This window comes from Puntigrus tetrazona, chromosome 5 (assembly GCF_018831695.1).
Source record: "Puntigrus tetrazona isolate hp1 chromosome 5, ASM1883169v1, whole genome shotgun sequence".
NCBI classification, from domain to species: domain Eukaryota; kingdom Metazoa; phylum Chordata; class Actinopteri; order Cypriniformes; family Cyprinidae; genus Puntigrus; species Puntigrus tetrazona.
In genome coordinates this window covers 24,058,270-24,070,207 of record NC_056703.1, presented here as the reverse complement: position 1 = coordinate 24,070,207, position 11,938 = coordinate 24,058,270, and positions in this window count along the sequence as shown.

The following is an 11,938-nucleotide window of genomic DNA, read 5'->3' as shown; positions in this document are numbered from 1 at the left end:
ATAAATCTTTTTTTTAAACATTTAATTAAAATAATTTGTAATTAAACCTACCATAAACCATAGGTTTATTAAAGATTAGTAGGTATATTTTTCTATTAAGATTATAAGAATAATTTTCTATGCCTAGTGTCTTTCAAATTCTAACCGAGTACAGCGATTTTAAAATATAAAACACTGAAAAGCAGGATCAGAAGTCTCAGTCTAATTCTTCTGTTAACACATCTGTCTATCACCAAATGTAAAATAACTGATTATGCTACAGCTGGATCCATTTATATTTACAGCTATCAACAAAACCACACCATTTCTAACCGGGCCAAGTTGCATTAAAGTTACAGTCAGCTAATAATGATGCTGCTATAAATGTATGAGGAATTAAACATGTTTCTTCGATTCCTTTAACCTTAATTGATTTCTTAAATGATGGTTTTCTTAACACACAATTCTGTGGTCAGCAGATCATGAGACGCTAAAGAGGAGATATGTTTAGAGTAGTTTTACACTGATTTCATGTCTGGCATGATGCGTTTGCGCAGTTTTTGCGAACTTAAACGATGAGCTATGAAATAGATTTAGGAATTGTACTTTTTCATTTCCAAACAGTTTCAATGCAGACCGCAATGTTATATAGTATATTTGTTACGAATATCCCTAGAATAACCATTTTAAGTTCCTTTATTTATCTTTTGCACTTTTTTCCTGTGTCTGTGCAGATACTGTGCATGGGTTTGGCAGGTCTCAGGCGTTTGAGCTTAAACTGCTGTTACGTTTGGTAGTAAAAAAAAAAAAAGGCATGTTTGTCTTGGAGCTTGTAGCCTAAACTTAACAGTGCATTAACCGCATGTAGCAGTCTGTATAAACCTAATTTAACACATGGCTGTTTTCAGTTTGCAGGTTTACAGTGCAGTAGCGTTTATAAACAGTAGTGTCTTAAGACAAACCAGAGCCTGCTGCATCGGCCAGCAGACTAGGAAAAACTGAATGAAATGTTAATATGCTGGAAGATGAATGTTTCATTCCTGTTAAATATTACCAAGGCATTACTCATTTGGCAACATAGATGGTTAAAGCTGTGCTGTTAAAAAAGAAACATAAACATAATTCTTGACTATGGATTTATTAACGTTTAATACGATTACGGAATGCTTTGTGTTTTTTAACACTAGAACGCATTTATTCATTTAGCAAACACTTTTATCCTATGAGTGACAATGCAAACACACAAGATGAAGATTGAGAAGCAATGAGAGGGAACAATATTTGTTTTACTGTACAATATTCCAGGTCTACAGTATAAGAAAGAACGGTACACGGGGATATTATAATTGATTGATAATGGTTTTTAAATTCTTTGCAGTTACGCAATTACAACAAAGCAGCATTTATCTGATCGAAAATACAGTTAAAACAAAACATTACACTATAACATAAAACAATATGATTACAGTTTAATATAACTGTTTGTTTGCTGTAGTAATTTTTTCCGAATGTAATCTATTCCTGTATTGGCAAAACTGATTGTTCTGAAGTCATTTCTCCGGTCTTTCATAAATCTGATATACTGGTTTTGTATTAAAGAGCTTTTCATATAAGCATTGAGTCGTGCTGCTTTGTTAATTAATTCTAAATTGATTTATTTAATTTAATTTAAATTCAATTATTTCAACGTCGCGTTATATTAAACACTCTTTATATTAAATGCAATATTTATTATTTATATTTTAATATTATTAAATAAGATAGAAATAATGTAAAAATAATGAGTAAATAATATATTTATTACGTATATAATAAAAAAAGAAAAAGTAAATAAATGTTTTCATTTTAGCGTGGTCAGGGTGCTCTAGTTTACCTTAAATCTTGATAAAAATTTTAGTAATTTCAGCATCAGTGCTTCTGCTAGAATTATGGTTTTAGATTTTCTTTTTTACTGGTAATTAATTTGTGTTTACTGATGTTTGGAGCCTTAAAAATCTGAAATCTGCCAGCGCATTAATGCCGAAAAAAGCTTTCCGTTTACACAGCAAGACACAGTCACAGCAACACAGTTCATTATTTTGCCCATCAAAACCCATGGTATAAAGGCCCCATTGTACACCTTGATGTTTAAGGTTTTTAGTTCTATTTTAGGCAAAGCACAGTCAAAAGAAACCCTTTTTGCCATTTGAGTCCATTATCAAGCGAATGTTAATGGGCTTGTAAGTGAGCTTGAGAATGGACAAGATAGAATAGCCTTGTAATTGTCTGCTAGTTTAGAGGAGAAGCTATGTGTCTGGTAAAGGGAGGATCATTAAAGCATCTGGGACTTTCCCTCCTCTTAAAGAAGCCAGAGGAATCGAGAACGGGGATAAAGGAGTGGTGCTCGTTACTCTCTACCCCATGGGTAGTATCCCGTTCCTCATCATTTGATGTGGAAATGAGGCTATGGTAAAAGACCATTGAGAAGCTGTTGTCACCAAAAGGACTTTTCACCGAAATGCTTGAGTCTCAGCCGTGAGTGTTATCCACACGGCCGTGTCCCACCTGCCCAACACACTCACACTCGTTCTCTGTTTGCTTTTGATAAACAGGTGACATTGGACTTAAAACTCAACAATTTGTCAGGGTTTTCATATTTGCGGGGCTGGTAATAGGTGACATTCCTATAAAGACATACACCTTGCACATATATAAAAGCAACACTTAAGGAAAATGACATTTCAGGAAGTTTACATTTATGTTTCAAAATAAGTAGGATTTGATTTAGTAACGCTTTAGTTAACACTCAACTACTGTGCTAACAGTAAGGTACGGTAGTTATGCGTAATTACACGCAACTAACCCTAAACCAAACCCTAGTTCTAACCACATATGTGACCCTGGACCACAAAACCAATAGCCAACAATACAGCGTATGGGTCACACTGATTGATTTTTCTTTTATGCCAAAAGTCTTAGGATACTAATTAAAGATAATGTTCCATGAAGATATTTAGCAAATCTACTACCATAAATATATCTAAACTTAACTTTTAAGTAGACTATGCATTGATGAGAACTTAATTTGGTCAACTTTAAAGGCAGTTTTCTAAATATTTAGATTTTATTTTTGCGCTCTCAGAGTTGTATCTCAGCCAGATATGTGAAGTAACGTTGTTGAGAGTCGACATTCAGGGACTGTGTTTCGAAACGTACTCATTCACTATTCCTTACATGAGTTCACTAATATAATCCGAGAGAATGAACACTAATGAGTGAATCCAGCCAGTGAGGAACAGCAGAAATAACATCAGTCTGGTCAATAACGCGAAGGCCGTTGTAATTCTTGCGTTTCTCTTTCATTCAGTGATTCTGTTTGTTAAGCAGCTGTTTATCCCTAATGCTCAACCATCGCTTCATTAATCACAGAATTATATTCTGTGTTTTTTTAACACTCTGCAGTGTGCACGAATGAGTAGCGCTCATTTCAGATTTTGTCGCAGGGTTTAAAGGGTTAAAGATGTAAGATGAAAAACAGCAATAGCTGTAATTTAACAGCAACAATCTATAATCCATTTGCACGTGTGAAATGCAGCAGTCAAACAAACAATTTTTACTGAAATATTAGTGAAGGTCTGTGAACTGATAACGAGAGTAAACTGAACTGTATTCATGTGTTTTTGCTTTGATCTGTTAGATGAATGTAGTTTTGTGGTTCACCGTTTGTGCTGATGAGACGCAAACACTGATGTTCTGCTGCTTTATTTAAAAACACTGCGATCTGAGCTAAAGACATTTTTTGTTATTTAAAGTGTTTTCTGATTTATAGAGAATTTATTTCCCTTACAGTACTAACATCACAAGAATACTGGTATTTTACACCCGAACTGTTCATTTCCATTGTGGTATGACAGAAAAATGCTGTAAAAATAAAGAGCTGTAAATTAACGGTAGAAGGCTGTAAATTAACGGTAAATCACTGCCAGAAAATACCTTCATTTAATGGCAATTTTTTTTACAGTGTGGCACTTTGATAATGCATTTTTTTTTTAAAGTGTAATAGTCTTTTTTTAGACAAGAAGGTTAATAAAGGAGTTGATTTATTCTCTTTGATAAATGTAAGAGGTTATTTTTTACATATCATTCTGTTATCACATTCCTTGGTTTGGAAAGCGCTTAGAAGATTTACACCACGGCGATCTGGATAACATCACAGGAGTTCAAAACAAATTGCCGGATGGTGAGGAGGACATTCCTGGAGATTTCAGAAAGCACTGTTACGTACCGTCTAGCGGCCCTTTATGAATTATTAATCCACATTTTTCTCTCTCATCTGAGTTTCTGCGTTACGACCCACTGTCGATCTCCTCTCAGATACACAAAGCAAACAAGCTGTATTTGAGGAAACCATCGAGCTGAAAATGAGATCATACGTTTTCGCAAGCGTTATTTCTGAGTATAAAGCATTTGTTCAATTCTTGCAGGTGGAACCACACGAGAAGAAGTTTGCTTAGCTTTAAGGTTTTGCGTTCACCTACTATCACAGAGCAATGTTTTGCACTTTAAAGCGTTCATTTTATTTGTTGCATGAATATATGAACAATGTTGGATTCTGCCGCGGTTACAATTCGCAGACAAACAGGCGTCGGTGAACTTTTTTTTTTTTAAACTGCGTAGACAAAACAAAATATAGCACTGTTTTGACTTTAAGACCGAAAATGTATAGTGTGTGCTCTTGTAAATGGAAGTAAACCCAGGGGAAAGTAAAAGTGCCTAATTAGTAACATTAGCGAAACATGGTTTTTATATGGATCTCTGTTTACAACGAAAGCTCATAAACAGGCGTCCCATGGCAGTTGTGTCAGTGCTCTTGTGATTAGCGAGATGAGACACACGTGTCCAATAAAGCGGGAAACCCCCAACTGGGGCATATGCTAATGGTTACCCCCCTAAAACTAGTGAAGTAGATACATTGGCACCTCACGCTGGTTTCCCTGGAGCTCTTCGGACTGGTTGGCGTCACCAAAGCCTGGAACAAGACACACACATGCACATGCAAACAGTGACTCGGACCGCTTATTTTCCCCCGACTTGGCGAGTTCACTCGCATTGCCAGTTCAGGAAGAGGCAATTGGTTATTAAATTGTCTCAAAATGAGGCGGCCTGGTCATTTTTTGTGGGGCCCAATAGGACTGTGAAATTTTGTTCTCTTGGCTTAATTTGCCATCTTCTAAAATTACATTTTCCATGATTATGCTGCAGAACAATGATGAATAGCAATAACCTTCAGTGCTGTCCATCGTAAAGCTTTTAAAAAAAAAGTCATGCTATACATGTATAACCATTTTAATATAAGTGAAATGATATGCTATAAGTACGGTAAATTACTTTAAAAGAACATTTCTAAATAAAGACTAAATAAAGTTTATTTAGGCAACAAAACCTGCTAGTGCACCTTTAAAATAACTTTAGCATGCTTTTAAAACAATCTGAATTTAATTCAGGCATAGTGATTTTGTACCTTTAATTGCATGAAATGTATAATTACATGAAAATATATAATAATTAAAGTGTATTTGAAATGTATTTAATTCCACTTTAGAGTGTTTTGACCCAATTACGTAGGACATAATATGTCATTTAAAAATGTAATTAACTTTAAAAGTAATCTTATAATTGAAATATAGTTTAAGTGTCAGATACTATCAAGAATTTCTGTTGGTTTCTCTTATATGACTTTTATTTATATTTGTCATTAAACATGTAATGGTTTTGCATTTCAAATGTTATACCAAATAACACTATGTACTCCGTTATAATCAAGTACTTGACATTTGCTTGCCAACAAAACTTTTTATTTGACATTATTACAAAGTGCACCTACTGTAAGTTTGATGAGTAGCATGAAAAGCATTCTCTCTTTAAGGTTTATATTGCCTGCGAGTACAAAAATCTGCTTGTAAGATTTGAGGCAGACTACCCCCATTAAATGACAACACCGTGCACATAAATTTCGACCCTCTTTACCGCATCGGGAACACTCCCACTTGCAAAAAGCAGCCATTGTTTGCATCGTGATCTCCCTCGCGTGCCCGTCTGCCCCTGCAGATCAGTGGAGTATGCTGGAGCTCGCACTGCTGCTGATTATGAAGAAATATTGCCATGACCTCATTCTCACAACAGCTCATGACTCACACATCACTGAGGATGAACATTGCATTCGGTCATTCATCTTATTGGCATGCCATACTTGCTTCAAGGTCTTACATGCTTGCTGTGATACAGCTGTCTTTCAATGCGATCTAAATAAGCCTTCTTAAAGCCATTTAAAGTTGGATTTTCTTTGGGGTGGATCATATCAACGCTTCAGTTGATGTTGCCGTCTGATCTGACAACATAATTAAAGTGATTAACCGCTGTTTGTTTTGTTTTTGTGCGCGTGTAAATCTAAAACATATTATATTAAGATTAAGGCAATCATCTGGCAAACTTTGGCAAATCGAGTGATTAGTTCTTCCTCCCATGAGCTCATATACCAACCCTCCTCGGTTAATTCACAGCCGCCTTTCAGGTCACTGGTAGGACAGAGAGTGGGAGTGAAAGTGGGAGGAAGATGACGATGCCAATAGCATTCTCGCAGGTGCCGACTCCGGTACAATGAAGTCCACAAGGATGTGGTTTGATCTCCACACCACACCCTGCCTCACTGCTGAGTAACTGGGAAAAGGCGAAGCCTGATTGACGAGGCCAGCACTATTTGTGTTTGCTTAAGCTAAATTAAGCACATGTGGCCATAATCTAACCCCTCTGCATCAGCATTTCACATAGGGACTATCTACTCGGTTACACTGGCCCTCGTCTGGTATATGCCTGGTTTGGTCTGATTAGCGGTGGACTTGTTCTTATCTAAAGGTATGCTGCTTAAACAATATTGAACCGCAGCAGGAAACACGTCGAGCCCAATTCAACAGTTCTAGCAAAATATGACCCCTGTCATTCACACGCTTATGTGTTTGTACAGAAGATGGATTTCAGTATTGGTGTAGCTTGGATAGTCCCACTCTTGTCGTTTTATATTCACGTTTTTAATTTATGTAAGGTTTATCATGAAATTTAATTGCTTTGTGTTGAATACAGTTGCCATAACTGCCATAGGTAACACGAGACAGTGTAAGCAATCTGCTTAAAAATTATGGATGCGCTGTTTCGTTTTTGGAATGAAAACCTAAATATCAATGGTATGTGGCAAACATGGTACAAAATGAGTGATATACTCCAGATCATTTAATGATTAAACACAATCACCTGAATGTTACTAGGACTGCGTTTCACTTCGTGTTTTAATGCCCTTTTCTCCTAACTCCTCCATTTTTTGGACTTGAATGTATGTTATTGCTGGTGTTGAACAAGTGCCCACAACTAAAGCCCAATTCCTTGATCATTTAAAATGTACTACTACTACTAAATTTCCTTTTTTTTCTCTATGACTTTCTCTATTTAAATACAGTTTTATTCCTTATTTTGCTCCTTCTGCCAAAATCTAGGGGTGAACCAGGTAATCTTAAAAATATAGAGATGAGCTGGTTCAGGACTGGAGCTAAACCCGGGCAGGACGTTGGCAAAATTGGACATTTCTGTTATAGTTGAAATGAAAGTAAAAGCTCTTGAAGCTAGATATTTCCCAGCCAAATAAGAGTTCATACATGTAGAAAATTTCCCCAGACCAAGTGTTTTTGACAGTGTTGGCTAACAACATGGGTGTAAACTAGACTAAAAGCGCAGCAACATATATAAAAAGGTCAGAAGTACAGACAGTGTGGCATCAATTTACAAATCCGCTAGAAATAACTTGCTTCTGCAAACCCACTTGGGGCCTGTTTGCATTTTTCATGTTGAAGAAACCCCTGTAGTTGTATTAAATTACATTATATATATAATATAAATATAGTGTATTTATTTGACTTTTATTTTACTTTATATATATATATATAATAAAAGTAATTTTGACTTAACTGTGAAGTTAGAAGTTCTCTATTGGATTGAGTAAACTAATATGGATATTTCTGTCTCATCCAGTGGCAGACAGTTAGAACACAACTACCTGTTTGTCGGGAAAAGGTGAGATAGCGTCCAAAAATTCTTGATTTTTCAGTCACATTACTTTACTGGACAGCAATCAGGACCCCTGCCAGATTTGCCGAACAATAGTCACATCAGATCTTGTTCTCCTCCCAAGGTGATTATTGTCCTCCAGGGATGCAATTGATGATGTCAAATGTCGCCGAATGAATGTTTGGAAAGGTGTTGCTATGTTGCATGAAAGGACTTTGAAACCAGAGCTGACATAGAGTGGGATCATGTGGATGAAAATGGAAACGGTTACCAAATATGTACGTTTAAGGTCAGTCACCAACAGACAAGGACGCACTCATCTTAATATGAACTCTGGAATGCCGCCTGCTCCTATTATACCAATGTAAACAATGCCTCTGAAAGTGTCTACACACTTGAGCATACTCGCACGCACCCAGCATGACTTTACATAATTGCTGCAATAATTCCAACAGCATCAACTGCGCAGTGGTGATGCAGACTCCATCTGCTTGAGTGTTTATGGGAATGGCAACATGTGCCAGCGTCCCACAGGAGTCCTCTTAAACACCCTCTTCTCTTGACTGGTCAAGTGGTTCGGTCTGGTAGCCGTGCTCCTGTAACTCCTTCATCCACCCTGAGGAAAGTTCTGATCTCACCCAGCGGGCCATAAAACAGTTTGGCGCCAGACTCTACGCCTGCAATTTTCCTTTAACGCATCTGTCAGCAGGAAACCAAGGCCAGATTAAGAGGACAGTGGGCCATGTCTTGTTTGTTTCCATGTCATACCCTCTATTCTTTCAGCTGTTACTGCTCTTACCACTAATGCTCAGCTATGACAAAAGATACCAGGCTCTCAACAGCACTGTCTCTTTGCCCCTCAAAAGCTAGATATCTCGATTTTGTTTATTTGAGCAGGAAAACAGTTCTGTCCTGGAATGACTCCAGTTTTCGTGGATGTTCTTTTTGTGAAGTAACAGTAGTGAAGGTTTTTGCATTAATGTCAAAAAAAAAAATGCTACAGTCTGCTAGCAGTCTGTCAATGAAATACTAGTCAGCTGAATTCTGAGTCACTACTAGTTGTGATTCCAGAAGTCTAGGACTTGCTGAAAACCTGGAAATAAAGTTAGTGGTGGGCAATAACAAAGTACATTTGTGTGCACTTTATCAGAGTATTTTGCAACATGCCAAGGCATCTCTAATAGGAAGTCTTATTCTTGAATGGAAGACAATTTTGTCCTTAGACTCGGATATTCCACTAAATGAGTTATCACTTGCACGTTGTGTAACAATGCACGTGAAGGCCTTGATTTAAGGTTTGCTTCTAACTTTTAACTAATCTGCTGAGTTAGTTTTCACTATAAAAAAATTTGACCTCCCAACCCTCGTTGCATTAAAATTTTTCCATTGGCCCAGTTGAATTGAACATCATTTTCTGTTGGGACAACTTTTGCCACAATTAAAAAACAATAAATTGAAAAGATTTAAATGCATCGAGTCACTAGAGAATTCTGAGTTGGGAGGACTAATTTTTTTTATGCATGTCAGCCAGATAGCCCTTGTCTGGCTAAGCAGTGGTTCTTGGCTATAATGGATGACAATGTGGCTTCACCCTAATTTGTGTATTTCCAGTGGGCATGAAAAGCACATATCACATTCACTGGTAAAAATGTGAAGCAGAAATGTTGTATCCTGTGTATGATAGACATAAAAATTGTATTGTAGCAGAAAAAAATCAAGCATGTAGGCAGATGTCAAAAATCCACCAGATGTTGTACTCCATCCAGACACCTTTTCATAATAATTTCAATGTAGCTCATTGATTTGGAACACACTGTGCCTAATCCATCATACTAAATCGTATGAAGGACTGGGGCAATTTTTGGTATAAACTGCCAAATTTAGCAGTGTTTACATTCAGAAGGACTTTACTGTAGATGATAAAATGAAAGGAAATTTGAAAGCACTAATAAACCAACTTTAGGTCAAATCATCACTCAAACTTGATTGTTATAGAATAAATTTACAGCATAAACTTGAAAAAATAAACTCGATCGTGGCACATCTAGTAGAAAACTGGAGCTGGTTGGTAGACGCTATTCAAGATGCTGAAAACCCCTGTGGACTAATGTTTTAGGTCTTCAGTTCGCTTCGCTAATCTGGTTTACAGGGTGAGAACACATTTTAAAAACTGAAACCCAATATGTGAATAAAACGAGCTTGATTGTTTTATTTTGGCTGGAAAAATCGAATGCTTACAAGGGGATATATACAGGATTATTAAAGATACACACAGCGCTGTGATGGAATGGCAGTGTGCTGAGTAAGACAGAACAGACACAACTCAACCTCAGCGGCACATTCCACTGGACTCATGGGTATTCTCAGGAATCTCTCTGGCCAGCTGGCTGAGCTCAGGGACCTGTGCTGGGGGAGAACGCCACTGAATTAACGCATGTGAAAAATGGTTCACCAGATTTCTACATGCATTCAGATGTTTCATATCACCCTGTGCAGTACTCCCTCAGGCATTATATAACACTCGAAGAAAGTAAATATTTATGAAAACCAAACTGCTTTTGGTTTTAGCACTGATAATATCTAACATTTACCGGACCTGCAGTACTTCAAGTTTTTTTTTTTTTTTATTAGATTTTCTCACAACAGGAATGCATGCATTGGTGGAAACTGCTCAAGTTAAGGGCCCTTCTTGGAATATCCTTATTTGAAATAACTGACTTACTTGTTTCAGTCAGTGGCTACATTCACTAGATGAGCCGTCACAATAGGCTTTCCAAAAATCTACAACTAATCTACAAATATCTAATCATAAAATGTATTATATTTATCCCACTTATGATATCACTTATCATATTCACTTGTCGCTTTTTAAATAAAAGCTTTATTTCTCATTGTTAAGAGAAACAACAACCACATAAACATTGCAGAATTCCTGAAAAATGCAACCCTGGACCATGAAGTAAGGGTAATTTTAAAATTTCAGTTGTATAAAGAATAAATAATTGAATTAGATAGGACACTATTGTGCCGAGATACAACTATTTGAAAATCAGGAATTTGAGGGTGCAAAAAAATTGAATTACTGAGGGTCATCAAGTCAAAGTCCTTATAGCAATGCATATTACTAAGTAAGTAAGTTTTTATATATTTATGGTAGGGAAATTTATGAAAAATCTTCATGGAACATGATCTTTACCTCATATATAATGATTTTTGGCACAAAAGAACAATCAATCATTCTGACCCATAAAATGTGTTTTTGGCTAATTGACATTAAGTGATGACCACATCAGTATGTTCACATCTTGTGCCTGTGAGTAAGAATTATGGATGTTACAGTTTAACTAAGTAAGGAAAAAGTGCTTATTGCGTTTGAAATATATTGAAATATATTTATCGTACAAAAACAAATGGATTCACTACAGGGGGCCTTTATATACCCCCGGAGGGATGTTTTATTATGAACTGAGTACAGCTATCATTTAAGCCCATTCAAAAGCTTGGGTCTGCACAATATATAATATAACTCTGAGTCGATTCGCCTCTTTAAGCAGTTTGTAGAGTAATTATTTAGTAATTTGCTTACAAGTGCTTTTTTAATCTACTTGGCTCAAGAATCAGCTTGAATGGGCATGATCTGTGTTGTTTTAATTTCTGCATATGTCATAAGAAGCTGTATGTGTCGGATAGTGAGTGTTCCCAGAATTATAAGTTATAACCAAAGGTGTCAGGCTGCTCTTGGAGTCAGTGCATAAAACATTGTGTTTTTTGCTGACTGGAGGTTTATAAACACAGGACAAGAGAAAATGTCTCCAAAATTTCAGAATTCAATACCAGCTGAGAAATTAATAAAATTTAATGGTGAGAT